Source organism: Pan troglodytes, chromosome 15 (assembly GCF_028858775.2).
Source record: "Pan troglodytes isolate AG18354 chromosome 15, NHGRI_mPanTro3-v2.0_pri, whole genome shotgun sequence".
NCBI classification, from domain to species: domain Eukaryota; kingdom Metazoa; phylum Chordata; class Mammalia; order Primates; family Hominidae; genus Pan; species Pan troglodytes.
In genome coordinates, this window is record NC_072413.2 from 83,290,675 (window position 1) to 83,311,271 (window position 20,597).

Sequence of the window (20,597 nt, forward strand, 5' to 3'; positions counted from 1 at the left end):
GTCAGGAAACTGTAGAAGGGATAACATTTATTTTAAATTGTTATTTTACTTGGCCAACTAGGACTGGCAAACTTTCTCCTTGGGCTGCCAGAGGAGATCTGGGCAGGGGTAGCTGAGCCCTTAAACTGTAGTTCAAACACCCCAAGAGGCCTGCCTCCCACTCTGGAGAGGCAGCTGTGGCCCTTGGACCAGCCCAAGTGTGCTTATTTAAGATGATCGCTGTTCATTTTCACATGGCTGACAAAATATTTCCAGAGTCAGGAAAGACATGTGCATTCCTGAGTTGAGTGTGTAGGAAATAGAAAAGCTAGTATTAAGGTGGGATTTTTGTGTCATACTTTAAATGTCTTAAATTTTCTATGGTGAATTACTGACTTTTCTTATGCAATATTTCTTCTTAGCAGTGGCCTCTGGTTGCCTGTAACATTTCCAGTACCAAGAAAAGTGTCTGAAACATAGAAGGCCATAAAAAAATTTCATTCATTTATTACTTATTCATTGACTATGTACCATGCAACAAAGACATTCCTAGGCCCTGGGATACAACAGTCAAACAAAAAGTAAAATAAATAAACAAAAAGACCAGAATCTTTATCCCTGCCTGTGTGCGGCTTACATTCCAGTTAGCAGGAGTGTGGGGGAGATATCAAAAGCTTCTTTTGCTTAATTGGAGGCATTCTGCTTGACCTCCAGATTTCCACCTCTTCCTTGTCAACTTAGGCAAGTTACTCAACCATCCTGTGTCTATAAAATAGAGCTAATAATAGTTTTTAACTCATTGCCTATGGTAGGATTAAATGAGTAAATACACACATAACTCACATAAAATAATAGCATGGAGAACACAGCCTGCCACATACTGAGAGCTTGGAAGTTTCCATTACTATTGTTTTTTTTTTATTTTGAGCTTATCATAGATCTGATTTCCTTGTATTGCCTATAAGGTCTTCTATCTGCCTTTCTACCAGCTGTGTATACATATTGTGTCAAATATTATAAACTTTGCCTGGAAATCAGTAGCGACAAAAATGTAAAACTGTGTGAATATACAATGTTCCTGCTCTCATAAAGTTAATATTCTAATGGCGGACCACAGATAATAAACAAATAGATACACGGCAAGTAATAGTGTTGTAAAGAAAAATAAATTAGGGTACACCACATAGAAGGTCTTACTTCAGACTGATTAATCAAGAAGACCTCTCCAAGAAGAAGGAACTTAAGAGACCTGAAAGAAATGAAGGAGTTAGTCACGTGTGCATTTGGGAGCACAGAAGACTTAGAAAAGGGAACAGTAAATTGAAAGAACTCATAGACATGAAAAAAAAACTGAGATTGTTGGACAAGAGCAAGGAGTCTATTTTCCCAAAGAAAACAAGATCTATTTAGGGAAATTGTAGTGTGAAACTAATTTCTCAAAAGCATTTGTATACTAAGATTAGTGTGTGACTCACCAGTAACTGTATAATAAATACTTTTTAGTTATTGCTAAAGTATAATTTGCCAAAAGGTAAAATCATGGCTCCCATGCAAATGCAAAATAAACCCTTATTAAGGATGTTATTCAACTCTTTAATTAGGGACAGAACAAGTAAGATGTTAAGATCGGTTTAAAGAATATTTGTGGATCCAAGTATTTATAGTCAATTTAATGAGTCGAAATTAGAATAAGATCGCTGGAATAGATACAGAATTGATTATTATCCTAATTGTCCTATATTGTATAGGACAATAAGCCATAACTCTGGGATTATTTTTCCTACCAGACAAAAATTTTTTGCACCTCTACTGGACAAAAATCTGCATGCCAACATGTAACCTCACTAAACTGAAATCTTTAATTAATAGTAAACAAGACCTTGGGTAGATCCATTCTCCCACAAAGCACTGAAACAATATGCCACCCACTTTTTGCTTTATTTTAAAGTTTTAAATAATTTTTCTTAACACAATTTACCTTTTACATAAATGCTTTTAAAAGAACAATGAGGTATGTGTGCTTGCTTAGTACGTGTTAGTTTCTGTCATCTATACAGATCCAGGAAGTTGAATATCCATATTCATGAAACATAGACAAGTCGAGTTCTCTTTCTTCCAAAATAATCCTTCTGTTACAATAATCCCTTTTGTTTTGCTTAAACAAGTTTGAGTCGGGATTGTTTCTTTTGCTATAAGCACAGTCCTCACTGGTAGCCAATCAGAGCTCAGGGGAACAGCTATTTGAGTTCATTATGTTCCAGTATTTGACCCACTTCAACTGACTGTTCTTATTAGAAACAATTCACTTCTTATTCCAAAGTCATTACTTTGACCAGTAGCTCATAATGCATAGAGCTGATTAATTCCAGATAGATCCATTCAAACCATGGAGATCCAGTTTCTCACTAAAGAATGTGTATAGGAATTTGTGTAAATTAGGTAAAGAGAATGTAAGTGAGCTAAGCTTTTGTATATGTCTTAATTCTCAAGATGTAAGAACACTTCCCTTTCCAGATGGTAACATCCGGATTTCTGTTGTTTCCTGGACTTGAATGCAAACATGAGGCATGAGAAGCACTTCCCAACTTTTACTTGTCGGAGGTCAGAAAGGGTCCGGAGTCTTCAATGTCTTTTATCATATCACTGAGAACACTTCCTTTCTCCCTGTCTCCTTTTACTTCATCAGATGCCTGCCTCATAGCTCATTGTCCAGATATCAAAGAGATGAGGATCATAAGGAAACAATTATCCTCTCATGACAAGGGGGTAGTTGGAAAGCTTTACGCTATTAAAAATGAGGATATTAACAATTACTCAGTATGAATTGAGATGCACGTTTATTAATTTCTATCCACCACAAAGACCTATAAGCTTCTGCAAACTACCTAAATAGAGGATAATAAGCAGTTTTAGCAACACAATAAATTCTATCACCAGAGTAACTCTAACTCCTCTCTTTAGACCCAGCTACTCTGCAAAACCAAGGGCTAGATTTTTACCCTGCAGCAAAATAGCTGCTCCTGAGGCAACATTATAAACCAGACCTTATTCCTTTGACCAGGCTGCTCTGTGAAGTCGTTTGCAATCTATTTTCTTTTAATTGGAAACAAATTAGTACTGTCTGGAGAGAACAATATGAACATTGAACCACAATCTTTTGGTAGAGCACACCACAAATGGTATTTTTTTTTTCACACACCCATTTTAGCTACAATATTTTAGCCTCCTATTATGTTATGTTGCCTCTAGGGTTCCACTATAAGCAAGCCATTAATGCTAATGTGAAAATCTTGCAATGTTTGGAATAAATTAAGCACATGTTGTACCCTAATTATTTTACAGGTATTACCGCTTCGCTGGCTAGGTTGTGAGCAGGAAGCTAACTGCAAACTTTTTTAATCATCTGGTAGACATTAAGCTGAAAGGATCTCTGTCTATGCCCATTGCTTAAACTCTGTTTAGTAAACAGACTGCTCACAGCTAACTGCTCTGACTTCTCTTTGAAATGAGTATATAAATAAAAGGCCACCACTGCTGTGTATATTTTCATTTGTGAAGCTTCTAACCACAGGGTTGTGCCATCATTAAATGAGTGGGCTGTGGAAGTGACTGTGCTGAAGATAAATGTCAATTAGTGCTCCTGGGAGAAAAGACGAGTCAACTACCTACTGTCTTAAAGAACATGCAGCTCAAAGGTTATTTTTAAAAGGAAGTTAGGGTTAGATACGAGATCAAAGCCTTCATTTACTTAAAGCTGAGATCTTTGAGGGATGGACCTCAAATCCATTGGACTTATAAGACTAGGTCCTTGTTAGATTTTCAGATTCCTAAATTTAATCCTAGTCTCAGCCTTCTGAATCAGAATTACTTGATGTCAGAACCCAGATTCTGAGTTATTAAGCACCCCTGGGAAATTCTGCTTCACATAAGCTTTAAAATCACTGGGAGATTTCTCTTTCTCACTGCATTCTTCCTAGATGCACTCCTCTTGGTTATACTTCACTGTCTAGACTTGTCCCTGGAACAAAGTAAAATCTGTATGGTCACATTTAAGACATATGTATTGTCTTTGTCCATTTTATGCCACTATAATATAATACTACAGACTGGATAATTAATAATAAACATAAATTTATTTGACTCACAGTTCTGAATGTTGGGAAATCCAACAGCATGGTGCCCCAGCGTCTGGTGGATTATTCATATTGCATTCATCATTCCATGGCTAAAGGTGGAAGGAAAAGAGAGGGCAAGAGGGCGCCAAACTCACTTTTATGACAAACCCACTCCAATTATAATGACATTAACCCATTCATGAGGGCAGAGTCCTCATGACCTAATCACTTCAAAGTTCCCACATCTCAACACTGTTGCACTGTGGATTAAGTTGCTAACATATGAACTTTGGGGGACACATTCAAACCACAGCAATTACCTCTAAAAGAAATGATGGTTAAGCCAGTTATGTCCGTTAAGCCATAGAGTTATCAAAGCCAAGTTGGTAAATCATTTAGAAAGAATGTAAAGATTAACCTCACTTATTGGAGAGTAGTCATATTGCCCTACCCAGTAGTTTGAGTGATTAACACCTTTGGGGGATGTTGGATACAAGAACAGTAATACTTGTGTGATTACAACTTGCTTTGGAAGAATATATCAGAATTCTAAAAGCATTATTTGAGTCAGTCTGTGGCATGGTTCAACTTCTTGTCCAGGCCTTGGGAGCCCAGAAGAGAAGAATTCCGTGACTGTCAGGAAGTATGCTACACACTAGCTATTGGTTTTCATCTTTAGAAGCTGTACACCAGGAGCTAAGCATCACTACCTTTAGGATCTAAAAATTCTAAAAAACTCAATTCCTGTTCATTTTGGCCCAAATTTAAATTTGTGTTGCATCTTTATTATTATAGGCATGACTAGCTCAGTACAACTTGCTTAGTTTGTGTGTTAAATTCTCCAAAAAGCACGTTTTAAGAGATGTTGTTTAAACAACGACAATAGTTTTTGTTTTATTTTAAAGTCAAAGCATGTGAAACAAATGCAATATATTCTTGAATTACGACAGCGGTGGAATTATTTCCCAATTATCACCTATGGTGCGTTTCTTAAAGATTACACATTGCTTGCATTATCTTGCATGATATTTATTACCTAGAAGGACATTTTATTAGAAGTTTTTGTGATTTTGAACAATACTCTCTTTTGATTTTCTTTCTTTTTTTTTTTTTCTTTTGAGATGAAGTGTCTCTCTTGTCCCCCAGGCTGGAATGCAATGGCACGATCTCGGCTCACTGCAACCCCCGCCTCCTGGGTTCAAGCGATTCTCCTGCATTGGTCCCCCAAGTAGCTGGGATTACAGGCACCTGACACCACTCCCGGATAATTTTTGTATTTTTAGTAGAGATGAGGTTTCACCATGTTGACCAGGATGATCTAGAACTCCTGACCTTATGTGATTCACTAGCCTCAGCTTCCCAAAGTGCTGGGATTACAGGCGTGAGCCACCGCGCCCGGCCTCTTTTGATTTTCTCAAGTATTTTCAGATATAAATAAATTGCTCATTTATTTAGGAATATTAGCTCAACTGGTAGAGTTGCTGATATTGGTTGAAATTTAAGTTTTAAATGCCTAGAAATGTAATATGACAGTGTAACTTTTAGGATATGCATAAAACATTAAAAAATCCATGACTTATGAGGTAGACAAAGAACCTCATTGAAGGAACCAATTTCAATTTGTGTAAGGTCTAATAAAGCAAAAGAATAAAGGGCGTAACCGGTTTCTTTTAGAACATAGGGTAAGAAGTTCTATTTAATGTTTCTTTAATTACTTTTGTAGAACAGTTACTAAAAGAAAACCTTTTATGAAAGATAAGGATGCTTTTGTTTCTGCTTTCTACAAACAGAAGGGTGTGGACTCCTGTTTGGTGAAGTTGACTTTGGAACTCCTTCTTGGCAATAACTGAAAAGACTCTAATCCTCACCAATATGTTTCATATAAACCATGACTATGACTACTAAATAAACAACATCTGTCATCGCAGAGATCGTAGAGGTACCTGTGAGTTCTCTAATCTCAACTTCAGCCTAAATTAGGGAATGCTACATGGGTAAAGGAGAGAGACTTGAACCAGTATTGTCACGTGATTGTCATGAATTAAGCTCACCAAGAGATTATCATCAAGAATCAAAGAGTTCCATCTCTTTCTGAGAACATAAAAATAAGGTATTTGGATGATGAGATTTTATATATATATTTATGAAAATAAGATCATCTTAAAAATAATTTGGTCCTAATGATCATTTTATTTTGACAGAAATTCCCCATTAAAATTAAAGCATTCTCCTGGAAAAGCAGATCCTTGTCATTAACAAGTTTTGAAAATATGAAGAAAGATGAACTACATATAAAATGAGAATGATAGGAAATGCAATTTATTCTTATAGCCACTAAATCGGCTTCACCATGCAGAAAGATTGTGGTGCCACAGGGGAAAAAAAGAAAAAAGGCTCTCAAAAGAAATTACATACTAAATTTCTATGAATCAGCTTGGTCTTATAATTATGAGTGGGCAGAACTTTCTTTTTTGTAAAGAGTTTTTCACTGATGCATTGTTCCAATTCAAAAAGAGAAGAGGAAAGAAACCATCAGGAAGTAAAGCTCCTACACTATTACCCTGAAATTTATTTGTGTTCTTCCTGTGTTGTGATCTCTCTTTACTTGAGGGAGCCCAGGGCTCCAAGTTTCTCGACCCCTGCCTGGTCAGCCTCCGGAAGGGGAGCTGGCTTTTGTAATGTCGGTGCCAGGTTTTAAAACACTATTTTCTTTCCCACAAGTTGAATAACTACTGGCTCATTGAGTCATATGCCCTCCAGAAGGCAAACAGGACTTACAAAAGATCTCTCGTTTTCTTTAGTGATGATACATCCTACCTTCCCCAGCTAAGTCAGGTCTAGTCCATGAGCAGAAACTCTTAGAGCCAGGCTTGCATAGCCACACACACACTTAGCTCACAAATGTCTTTTCTTCCTAACCCTTGCTTTTTGACTCTCAGTTTATTGTTGCTGTCAAAAGGAGATAAGCATATGTTTGTCAAGATTACTTCCTGAAGAAAGATCCATTTCGGACTCATTAAATAAATCGTGACTTTGACAAAATAGAAGACAAAGATTATTTTTGTTTCTTCCTTCCTCCAGAAAGTGGTTTGCATTAGCAGAACAGTTAATAAAACTGCTTTGGTCAAGGTTGTGATTTTTTAAGTCTAATGTGATTTATATTATAAAGCCACTTCTGTATTACACTTCCTCCCAGTGTCCAGACTTCTCATTATCACTGAATCACAGTACAAACTCCTAACAAGTCTGAAATTTAATTAGAAACACGACTGTTTCTTTATGAGCTCTGGGGTCCAGCTCTTTTCTTTTGTATCTGATAGCAGCTGCTATTAGAATTTAGCCTCTTTGATTTATTTCCCAAGTATTTCAATTGTTGGCCCATAAGTCTGAAACCATCTACCAAAAACATTTTAAGAATCTACTATGCACCTAGAAATGTGTTAGCTGATGAGAGGAAAAGAATATAAAAGGTTTATTAATTGACCTTGAGAATATTAAATTAAATAGATAAAGCTATTGAGATATTGAAGGGGTGGACAATGAGGATTTCCTCTAAATATAACAGGATCTTGAGACTTTATAAGTCCTTTCTGGCTGGGGTAATAAAACATGGATTCACAAAGGCTATGGGATTAAGCTGAATTATGAGATACTAGGAATTGAGTGCATGAAATTATAGAGGACAGAAAACAGGATATGAGCCAAGGCCTAACTAAATAAAGTGTACATTAGAGACAGCACCACCGTCCTATGTAAAAGTCTGCTTGCCTGCAAAGGAAGGTTATAGTGGGGAAGATTAAGAAATCAGTTTGAATAGGCATTGTTGGTATAGTTGATGGTGACTTTAAAAGCCAGTCAAAATATTTTAGCTCAATGCCTTTCTGACAGTTTGGTCTTGTAGGAAGCAGATGTCAAGACAGGAAAATATAAGAAATTTATTGAGACCAATGCTTCAGAAAGATAAAGAGGAAGAGAGAGCAGGAGTAGCCAAGAAGACCTTTCAACCATTATCGGCCCGACACCTGTGAAAAAAGAGGGGGAAGGAAGGAGAGCTGGTTAGAAAGAGTCTCTGATGCAGTGCACCTCTGAGAAAATCCCAGGTAGTGTGGGGGAGCTCCAGCACAAAGATTGCCAGTGAAGGGGTCCACCTTACACAGAAATGGCCAGGCTAATGCTGTCACTATGCACAGTTGATGTCTGAGAGCCGCCGAGGAAGGGCATAGCCTCAGCCTCAAAAGCTAGGGCAAATCCTGATGATACCTGCAACTGCAGGCTCTCAGCTGGGATAATGCCCCTCCCAAAGGCAGTTTCTCTCAGACAGGTCAATCTCAGTAGTGCACTCCATAGATGTCATCACCCTTAACTGCCTTTGTAAGCATGTCTAATTAAAGAGCCTCTGCACATTGTCTCCAAGTTAATTTCCCAAACACCCAACACACCAGTCTCTCCCTATGCACATGATTTTAAGAATGCTCCATGTTCCTTTAGTTCTAGACGGGCCCCTTTGTCCATAGCTTCCAGAGGCCAACTAAAAATTCTGATAAACTTATTGCCTCCAAAATATAAAAATTATAATGTTGGTTTGACATTAACAAATATTTAATTAGATGTCTATTTTAGATTACATTTTTCAACTATATTAAGTGTTAAATTTAGTATCTCTGAATATATCATTATAATTGAAAATAGTTTAAAGGTTAGATACCCTCCTTCTTTAATGTTTTTCAGAAAATGGACAATGATTAGTAAGAAGCCAAAATTAACTTTAAGCACTTAGGCTTAGCCAATTAATTCCAAAGTGAAAATTTTGCAGCAGAGATGTACATTTACTGTGGGATGTTGATACATTTTAATATGTTTTATATAATAAGTGGTGGGGCTTCCAATGTGCCTACAGATTAGAAGATCCTAAAATGACAGTACTTCTGCAAAGATCCTTCTGGGACAGGTGGGTGGCTGCATGCCATTGTCGCCAGTCATTTTTATTCTCTTTAACTAGAGTAGCTCCTCTTTTATTCATTTTATATATTTGGATCTGGGATATGTATTTATGTAAAATGCACCAAGCACACTGTTTTAGAGACTGAGGACACAGTAATAAATTGTAAAAACAGAAAGGAAAAAAAGAAAAGAAAATTTGTGCCTTCAAGTAACTTACCTTAGCGGAGAATTACTGGCTACCAATAAATAAGCTAGTATAAGAGATAGTATGTTAGATAGTGATAAGCACAGCTAAGAAACATAGAGCAAGTAAAGAAAGGAAAGGGAGTAGTCTATTTTAAACAGGAAAGTGAGAGAAGGACTCACTGAAGAAGATGAGAGAGTTCGACAGGGAGGTGTCACAGAGAAGATCATAAGTTCAGCGTTGGACTTGTTCTGCTGGGATTCCTCATGAATCCAAGTGGAAAGTGGAGATACATGTAAGGTGGTTGAATATACTTGTATGGAGTTTAGGGCAAGGTTTAGACCAGTGGTCTCCAACCCTTTTTCGCACCAGAAACTGGCTTTGAGGAAGAGAATGATGTGCACTTCAGTCGTTGTGAATTTTCAATGAGATAATTTATAAAAATGGTCTAGTCCAATGTCTAATACTCACAGTGGGTGTAATGACAGAATGTGGCCAAAGTCACCCCCAAGTCCATGGTGTTTCTTGTACAAACTATTGGCTCATTTTGTCAGTGGCCAACTAAAAGCCACAGGCATTTTATCATGAATTGTTATAAACTTCTCCCACTTAAAAAACACCATGTCAGAATGTTCAAAGTCTACCTCACTATCATTTCCTCAAATCAGTTCCTTTCCTGGATGATAAAAAGAATAATGCCACCCCCCCACCCCTCGAGACACCCATATCCTAATGCCTGGCATCTGTGAGTGTGATATAGTACGTGGCAAAAGGGGAATTGAAATGGCAGATGAAATGCAAGTTGCTGGTTAGCTGACCTTAAAATAAGAAGATTATCTTGGATCATCTGGGTAGGCCCGGTGTAATCAGACAGATCCTTAAAAGTGGAAGAGAGAGGCAGAAAACAGGAATTTGAGAGACAGCAGTGTGAGAAGGCCCCAGGCATATGTTGCTGGTTTTGAAGGTACAGGAGGACAGCCATGAGCCAAGGGAAGCAGTCAGTCTCCCGATGTTCAAAGGCAAGAGGAAGGATTATTTCTGAGGCCCTCCAGAAGGAGAAAGCCCCATAGACACGTTATTTTAGCCCACTTAGACCAGGCCAAACTTCTGCCTGCAGAACTGTAAGAAAAATTTGTGTTGTTTTAACCCACCAAGTTTGTGGTAATTTGTTAACAGCAGATATAGGAAAGGAATACACCCATGTTCCTATTGATGTTCCCTATATGTCCAGAATGCAAGGAACGATTGACAAGGAGGGGTCCCTCTCATCTCCTCTTGTTACTTTCAAACATAATGAGTTTCCTGGGTAGAGCATTCCATTACCCACCAAAGCTCCAGAATTTCTAGGCTGGTGTACTAGTCCATTTTCAGGCTGCTGATAATGACATACCCGAGACTGGGCAATTTACAAAAGAAAGAGGTTTAATGGACTCACAGTTCCATGTGGCTGGGGAGACCTCACAATTCGGGCAGAAGGTGAAAGGCACGTCTCACATGGAGGCAGACAAGAGAAGAGAGTTTGTGCAGCGAAATTCCCCTTCATAAAACCATCAGATCTCATGAGACTTATGCACTATCACAAGGAAAGCATGGCAAAGACCTGCCCCCATGATTCACTTACATCCCCTTGGGACCCCTCCCAACACGTGGGAATTGTGGGAGCTACAATTCAAGATGAGATTTTGGTGGGGACACAGCTAAACCATATCATCTGGCATTCACAGTTCTCAAGATTCTTGCCCCAACCTGCTTTTTTCCCTCTTTTACTCCTGATGTTTTATCAGTCTGGACTATTTTTCTCCATGTCTTCCTCACTCAGAATTCCACTCTTTAAAATTACTTGCCAAAACCCAATTCTCCCATCAAATCTTTTGAGATATTTACCATTCTCATCCTTACTCCTTACATATTAATAGGTAAATCCCCTCCCATAGCATACTGCCATTAATATAGTAATCACTCACAAAGTAAGTGTCAAATGAATAAATGCCAAATTTGCTTGGGAATGTTTTTAGAGTTGCACCTTCAAATTCATTCAATGTTATGGGCTTCAAGGGTTTCTGATCTCTTTGAGTAACTATCACAATGATTACGCATGTGCTTTTCCAGCTTATATTTGAACTGATGATCTTATCAAATAAGGTAATTTTCAGCATCATCTCATCTATAAATTGTGAGATTTTTGCTTTATTTAATGTCTTCATTCAAAAGGTTAAATACCATTCATTATCATAGAATCACAAGTAAAGACTAATACAGTAAAGAGAAAGAAGTACAATGATATTTTTGAAATAAAACACAAGATTCAAATCCAGAACCATTGGAGGGACATTAGTGTGGGTGGAGGTGCTCAAGAAAATAAAGTAAATAATTAAAGTACTCAGAATGTTGGGATTAATCTCTGTGGAGAGCCATTTGTTATGGCAGCAACAAAAATGACTTTCCTTCCTTCCCTGTTAGCAAAACTATACCTCCCAGGGTGGTTAATAGAAATTCAATTATCATGATTGAGTTTGAATTTGTAGACATTTCCTTGTGCTGCTGCTGCTAATAAACTCAGATGTTAATTTGTGTACTTCAATATATTTAGCTTAAGTGTGAGATGATGTAGAATTTCCTGGATTTGGACACATGAGAGGGGCCATAATTTAGAGTAAATCTAATCATAGGATGTTTTAAAAGATTGGCTGGGTTTGCTGTGCTGGGAGCTGAGATGATGTTGCTAATGGCAGATGCCATGCTGTGTATTCATCACACCCCTTTGCTTAGGGCACTGGCCCACCTACCTTGTTATACTACTGGGAAGAGACAGTGGTTATCCATCATTTGCTTAATTAGTGGATAATTAGGGAAGGCATAGGACAAACACACTTTCTCATTCCGGTCGCAGATAGCAGAGACTTCAGATAAAAATGGCAACCAAGAACTGGCTACTCTCTTTCATTTACAAGACCGCTCTTCTCAAACTCTATATTTTTTTCCCTCTATATATTGATGTCATGCCCCAGCAGTGCTGATGAGTAAGGAACACAAGAGCTCAGCCTTTCCTTACCCAAGCCATTCCCCAGTAAAGGGAGCCAATTTATTTTTCAAGCTATCATTATCATAACTATTGCCATCATCAGGATTTACAGAGTACTTACTATGTGCCAGAAACTGTTCTGAGAGTTAGCTGAAGTCTGAATGATTTATTCACTTCCGACAAGAAGTGAATATTGAACTGTCAAGGGGACCATCTGTCAGCAGCGTAGGTAAGTAGCAGGCCCAGGGACATGCTGCCTAGGTTTAGATCCTGAGTTTACCTCCTACCAGCTGTTTCAATTGTAAAATTACTTAACTTCTCAGTGACTCAATTTCCTCATCTACACAAATGGAATAAGAAATAGGGCCTACCTCATAGGCTTCTTGTGAGTTGAGTTAAATAGCCAGAGTGTCTAGCACATATCAAAAGGTCACTAAGTATTGGCTAATTTTCTTATTATTATGGGTGGGGACAAAGTGTTATTCATTTTTGCATCACTGAAACCTAACAGATTCCTTACTACATAAGAGATACTCAATATTTAAAATGGAAGAAAGGAGTGACTTGTAAATACTTAATAGATATTAATTGATTGGTATGGTAGGCTGAATAAAGGCCCTCCAAAGACATCCATATCCTAATACCTGAAACCTGTGAATATGTTGCCTTACATAGCAAGAGACTTCTGTGCTTATGTTAAGGATCTTGTGATGAAGAGAATTTTAGATCAGGGGCATCCACTCTTTTGGCTTTCCTAGGCCACATTGGAAGGATCGTCTTGGGCCACACATAAAATACACTAACACTAATGATGGCTGATGAGCTTAAAAAAAATTGGGTAATGTTTTAAGAAAATTTACAGCTTTATGTTGGGCTACATTCAAAGCCATCCTAGGCCACATGGGGCCCATGGGCTGCAGGTTGGACAAGCTTGTATTAGATTATCTGGGTGGACCCAGTGTTCACAAGGGTCCTTTTAAGAGGGAGGCAAGAGGATTGTAGTCACAGAGAGATGTGGTCACAGAAGCAGAGGTTGGATTGATGAGCTTTGGGGATGGAAGAAGGGTCCAGGAACCAAAAAATATGGCAACCTCTGGAAGCTGGAAAAGGCCAGGAAACAAATTTTCCCCCAGAGCCTTTAGAAGGAATGCGGTCTTGCCAACATCTAGATATTTTAATTTCTGACTTCCAGGATTGTAAGATAATTAATCTATGCAGTTTTTAAGCCATGAAGTTTGTGGTAATTTGTTGCAGCAGCAATAGGAATTGAATACAATTAGATTTTAGACATCATGTAGAGATAAAAAGGAGTTAAGACTATTTAACTCAACTGTCTCTGGGTAATGTTAGTCCTCTCATGCATCTTCTGGCCCTGCTTACTAAAATTAGAGCTTCTTAGGAAAATCTTTGGATTTTAATCACTGTCTTTGGCCTGGAGAGTAATATGTATTGTTGTATCTTGCCTCTTAGATAGCTATTTATATTCATATGGATTTACTTCTTTAACAACTTATGATGATATCTGGATTTAAGTCTTTATAGTCTTCAAAGGTAGTGTTCATCTTTAGAACAAAGGGGTTTTAGGATAAGGGTGGGTGTTGATGTTTGGGCAGTTCTCCAGAGGTTGGGTTGACAGGAGAAGCCTCTGGGAAGAAGATTTGCTGTGAATGATAAAGAAGGCAATTTTAAGAGAAAAGAAAACTTCATTCAGCATGTCACAGAATCTGTTTACAAGCAAGTTGTAATTTGCAGGTATTCGATAGCCAGGTTCCAACCACCCCTCTACCAAGGCATCTGGCATGTGCCTGGTTGGCAGGGTGCTTAACTAAATTGAAAGCAGTACCCCAAAAGCATCCCCTAAGAAAGTTATTTCACTGTAAGGACCAATCTTGTCTTTAGATGTGCCTTTAGTTTAATTTTGTTTTTAGAGAGGGAGACTTTCCCTATCACTCAGGCTGGAGTGCAATGGCATGATCGTAGCTCACTGTAACCTTAGACTCCTAGGCTCAAGCAATCCCCCCTCGGCTTCCTGAATAGCTAAGACTACAGATGTGTTCCACCACACCTGGTTAATTATTTTTCATTATTTTTTGTAGAGGTGGGTTCTCCCTATGTTGCTTTATTTTATAAAAGAATACAACAGCTTAAGATCCCAGATGTACAGGCTGAATCAAACACTGTATTTGGGGAACAGTGACCCTGAACTCTAATCAATGAAAATACTAGTTTCAGGGTCATAGCTAGGTTTCAATGTCATCTTTGCTCCATGAGAGCTTTGTGGCATGAAGCAAGTTGTTTAACTTATTTGGGTCTCAATTTCTTCATCTGCAAGATTTCAGAATTATAGGACACATCCTTTGTGTTTATTGGAAGGAGAATAAAAGGAAGAGTGGATATAAGACACTTTAGCACAAAAACTAAGGAAGCTGTAGCTAGCATAACATGAACAGACACGCATGCGGTGTTCTGGAAGGGGCTGCAGCCATCATCTACCCTTCAGCACTGTTTCTTGCCTCCCCACTGTCCTGCTTTGATTTTACTTTGGTGCTTGGAATTGTATGCGGGAGCTTCAATCACCACTCTTTTCTGCTAGTATCACTAAAGCCTGGAGGACCTCAGAGAGCATCAATTTTACATCTTTTTGAAACTCTAGCTTCATTTAAAAACAATCAAAAACCAAGAGAATTCACATAAATATGTAAACTGCAAACCCCCAGTCTGTCTGTCTACAGTGTAACGATGGGAACAGATCGATAAATCTTAATTGTGTTGCCGCGTTCCCTGGGCTCCAAGAACACAGTTCACAAATGGAAAGCTGGAAATGTTACCTCTGCTCCTTTTCCCCCAATATCTCACTTTACTTCTTTGAAAAGATTACATCTAATTTTGAGGCATAAATAACCTGGACAGGACCTAAAATGCATTTTATAGTACAGTAGTGAAAAAATAATGAACTTAGTTCAGCCCCAGTTCACCTAAGGCTTACTGCATGCATTATGTTAAGTATCATATTTATGGCATAACTATAATAGCTCCTAGAATCTGGGTGAGAGGTATGAGTACTTAAGAGGAACTCAATTCAATATGAAGGTGAAGACATAAAAATTCAATGGCATTTGCTTTGTAAATCACATTTTCGATATGTATATTTAAAACTGGGAGTTTTACCTTCTTAGTAAACAATTACTTCTATTAATATTATCATGAATGATAACTTGTTATTGATTCCCTATATATATGTCCAGAGAAAGATGTTCTCGCTTTCTGATATAGAAGCCTGAGGTCTCATCAAATAATAATGTATAATATCAAATTGAATTAAGGCTCTCAATAGACTATATTTTCCAGACATGTTGGCTCATGCCTATAATCCCAGCACTGTGGGAGGCTGAAGCAGGAGAATAACTTAAGGCCAGGAGTTCAAGACCAACCTGGGCAATATGAGGACATTCTGTCTCTACAAAAATGAAAAATAATAACAATAAAATAAAAATTTATATAAAAAAAGACTGCATTTTTTTTCACATTATAAACTCAGGCATAGTATGCCAATATTTTCTGTTTTATCACCTGCTGTGTCAGCACACATATATGTCATTTCCAGGAGCTAAAGAAGGAAATATAAACACAATTAAGCAGAAATGAGGAATAGTAAATTATGCAAATAACAAGAAACTTAGTATATACATACTTTTCTTTATATAGCCATTTAATTCAGACTAAAATGCCTTCAGTAGAGGCCTTATATGATGTAGAAAAATGTCCTACTCCGTCCAAGATTTGTATTTCAATATCTCAACATTAATACTATTTCAATCTCTCTTTTCATATAAGTAACACTTATGTTAAAGAATAATTATGTGAAAGTTGGTGAAAACTAACATTTAAATAAAGTAATGAATCCTCAGCTGTATTTTGAAATAAACGCCCTGGTAACTCAGAAATTGTATATAACATCTTTGACCAATATATTAGTCCATTTCTCACATTGTTATAAAGAAATACCTACAACTGGGTAATTTATAAGAAAAGAGGTTTCATTGGCTCACAGTCCTGTAGGCTGTATGGGAAGCATAATGGCATCTGCTTCTGGGAAGGCCTCAGGAAGCTTCCAATTATAGTGGAAGGTGAAGGAGGAGCAGGCATATCATACGGGTATAAAGCAGGAACAAGAGTGTGAGGAGGGAAGTGCTATACACTTTTAAATGAGCAGTTCTCATGAAAACTCACTCATTATTGTGAGGACAGTACCAGGTGTGATGGTGCTAAACCATTTATGATAAATCTTCCCTTATGATCCAATGACATGACCTCTCACCAATCCCCACTTCCAACATTGGAGATTACATTCAATATGAGATTTGCTTGGGGACACACATCCAAACTATATCAACCAGTTAAACATTTTACTACCGAAACATACATTTAAAATGCATGGGAGTACTGTAATTCTTTTTATACTGTTGGGTATTCCACAAGATAAGTACACGTTGAGCACTAATTTAATTCAGTAAACATTAATTGATAATGCACTATGTACCAGTTCCAAGGAAGACACTAATGAATCAGTACATACTGCACATCCAAGAAGGAAACAGAAAGAGAGCTATATAGCCTAAGGTGAAAATTAGCATGGGAAAATATACTTAGTTTCAAATATTCTGGGTTCCCAGAAACATTTTAAATCTTATAGAAACATATAATAAGATAATGGTTTTATTGCAGTTTTCTAATCTAGTGGATAAAATAAGACATATTGTTAAAAAAAATCAGCCAACAGGGCAAGACAGTATACGCAAAATGAATGTCATACTAATAAGATAAGTTCATGGTTAAATGCAGAAAATGAAGTAAAAATTTGGCCCAGCATAGAAATAATAAACTCTAAGATTTTTAATAAAGCCACATACTTAATATTTCACTTAAACATTTAGGGGAATATAATTTCAAAAAGTTATATGATTGCCTTTATACAAGTAGCCATATCCAGTGGGAAAATTCCTTTCTCTTGTAAAATCACATCTTTTTTTTTCCTCCCAAATGGATCACAGGTAATTTTCAGAGTGTTTTCTAAAACCCCCTGACAAAGTTATCAAACCAGACAAATTACATTTCCTCGATGTTTGCTATTAACAGATTGTGCAGTAATAGGATCACAGCCTCCTTATTTTCCAGACATGAAAAACATTCTTGCAAGCTGGATTAAAAATCCAGATAAAATAAAAACACTAATAATATCTTCTGTATCACATTACTTTCCATGATGTTATATTGGTTATCTAGCCTGAATGACAGCAAGCACAGATGAAATACACTTAAAATGAGTAACACGTGTGGGATGTTTATCTCATGCAAAGTGGACCAGAAGCACTGGAGTTTATTGCTATGACTTCAATAGAGAATTCTTTACATAATGTTACATGAAGTGGCCGTGCTAGAATATACAGTAATTGGAAGAAAGATACATGGAAAAATAAACTCTCCTGATGTTATATATTAGATTCCACAGTGGTCTCAGGGCATGTCTGAAGATCTTAATTCATTTAGTGTGCAGGAGCAATCTTTCTCTCAGGCTTATGTCTTCTCAATGTACAAAAGACTGCACTACAGGCTCACATTAAAAAGGAGCCTTGTAAAATGTTTCTTACAAAAATAAATAAACTGAGTATCCAGATATGTAAGAGCTTAATTCTCAAGATATGGCATGTTTAAGATTCACATTCTTTGGGCTTTCAGTTTGAAACGGAGAAGAAAACACTCTTTATGGTTCAGATTTCTGGATACATAACCAATGAGCAGTGCCTTAAGACATCTCTTTGCCTGGTAAGCACTTGCTTTAGAACTAGTGCAAGGCCTCAAGACCACTTGAAATATCAGCCATTCAAATTAAACATAATTTCCAGGTATTTAAAATGGCACATATATGAGGCCACACTTCATATTTTCAGGTTATGTGTTTTCTGCTACTTTCTCCATTCTAACTTGAGAGTGGTGTTTCCATGGCATCAGAAAAAGCACAAGAACACAAAAATGACATTTCAGGTGGATTGAAGTTTGTTCTGGCATATCAAGATTTGTTCACTCCAACTCTTAATTTTCCTGAGTGGATAAAACTAATGCTGTTATTAAACTGGTCTAGACTGTAATCTGAATTGTAAAGAAAATAGATTCAGATTTCTTTCTCAGGGCTTAAACTTTGGTTTCTATATTTATGGCTTATAGAGTCTCTCTTTTAATTTGCTGATAAATAGACCACTTGGGAAGTTTCTGTTAGAGAGGCAGACAAAAGTGCAGGTGAAAAGGAGAATGCATTATTTGATATTTATACCTTTATCTGGCCCTGCACAAAACCAAGAGGCAAACACTATCTGGTCTCCATCTATCACTCATCCACCAGACATCACTCAGTCTCTTTTTCTTACCATGTCTCCCAAGGTGAAACAGCCCTTCTCACTTGTCTCCTCTCTCTTTCCTCTTTACACCTAGAGTCAAGTAATATAAACTTGACTTAGTCATTCAAGATATATTTTGAAGACAGAGAACTTTTAAGCTCTTGGCTTCTGCAATTATGCCCTGTAGGCCATAATCAAGTTGTAAAATTAATTACATTAATGTAATTCATTAGAACCCAATTAAAGAATAATTTACTTTATCTGGATAAACTGCATTTCAGATTGTATTTCTGGGTTAGGAATTTTAGAAAGATAAAAATTTCTGAAGGATACAAAACCTCACAGAATATGTGGCACTTGTCAATATTATTATACAGACGGAGACCCTTATATTTTTAAAGCTACAGATTTTACACATCAGTGACTTGATCAAAATATGGATTCAGTCTGGCAGTTTATCTTCAGGATAAAAGTGGCCAGCCTGATATGTTTGTAAAGGTCATGTGGTGTGTTTTAATATCTGTCATACATATGTAGAGCATGTTCTCAAGTTTACACTTGCCCTTTAACTCCCAGTACAGGAAATCTGCTGCTAGCAAAGACTTGTAAAATGTTTATGACATTTAAGTCATGCACAAGATTTCTTATTCAGGAAGAGTGAGCTGTAAAATTTGCATATGGTGTCCAACGTTTGGACCCAGAGTCCCATATTTGGCCTTCTAAAATCTTGCTTATACAGTTGTTTCATCTCCTAGCCATTTGATTATATCTTGTTACCAAATAGCACATTAGTTGGATGATCATCGTTCTCTGTTATTGAATAAGTAAATTATAGATTATATCAACATCCCATCTTGTTCAAGTCGACCTTGTCGTTAAGTTGTACAGAGGACTTCTTACTGTGCAACATGACAGGTATGAACTCGTAATGCTTAACACTGCAAACTTAGCTTCCTGAAGAAACTATATACAAATATTAAGGGGACAAGACCATATAGGGTTTGTGCAGAAAGACATCACACATGTAATTCACAAAGATGCAAATGTTGGTTCCTTGTTATCACTGGTATTTGTGAATCATGTTTATATGTATTTATAACCAAGTATATATTTACTATATCAACAAACACACGAACATGCACCTAACAAACATATTCATCTGAAGGGTAATTTTTGAACCCTTCCAGATTTGAACAAGCATATTAGATGTTTTGCAAAAATCAGTGAAACACACACACGACCTTCAGAAATGGGACCCGGGAAGGAACATCAATAATTCATTTGGAATCAAAAAATGTGATAATAAAAAATGTGATAATAAAAAATGTAACACAAATGTTATAGGAGCTCAGATGTAGGGTAAACGAGGTGACAAGGAAATCGGCTCTGCTGAATTTTCTGAGAAAAAAATTGTCCCCTATCAATGTGGTTATGACTATGATAGAGAAGAAAAAATCAGGGGAAGCAGAGTGAAAGGGAAGAATGAGTCACCCAAATTGGAGCCAGCTGGAGGAGTGGTTTCTTGTATACTGGCTTGGCCACCAACCAATGAGTCTATCTCTCTCCCTCCCCATGTCACCTGGGCTGGCTGGGTCCACTGTTCTTGTGGGTAGAATCTGGGTAACGACATTGGTCTATCTTCAAGTCTTTCATGTTAGAAAACTAGAGCTTTTTTTTTTTTTTCAATATCATCTGGAATAAGGTTGAAGTTTTAAGTCTTTCTGGATTTCATTTGATTATATAGAAATCACAATCAAAAGCAAATAGATTTTGACTTTTCTGCTGGTAGTCATGATAATGGCAGGCAGACTGGAAAGATAAAAAAGATAAAACGAGCACAAGAAGACCTTCAATTGCACTATCAATTGCACCTCAACAATTGCACTATCCAATAGCCATGCACGTATTTGAATATGCAGTGCAACCATAACAGAGAAATAGCAAGGAAGTGCACAATGAATTTC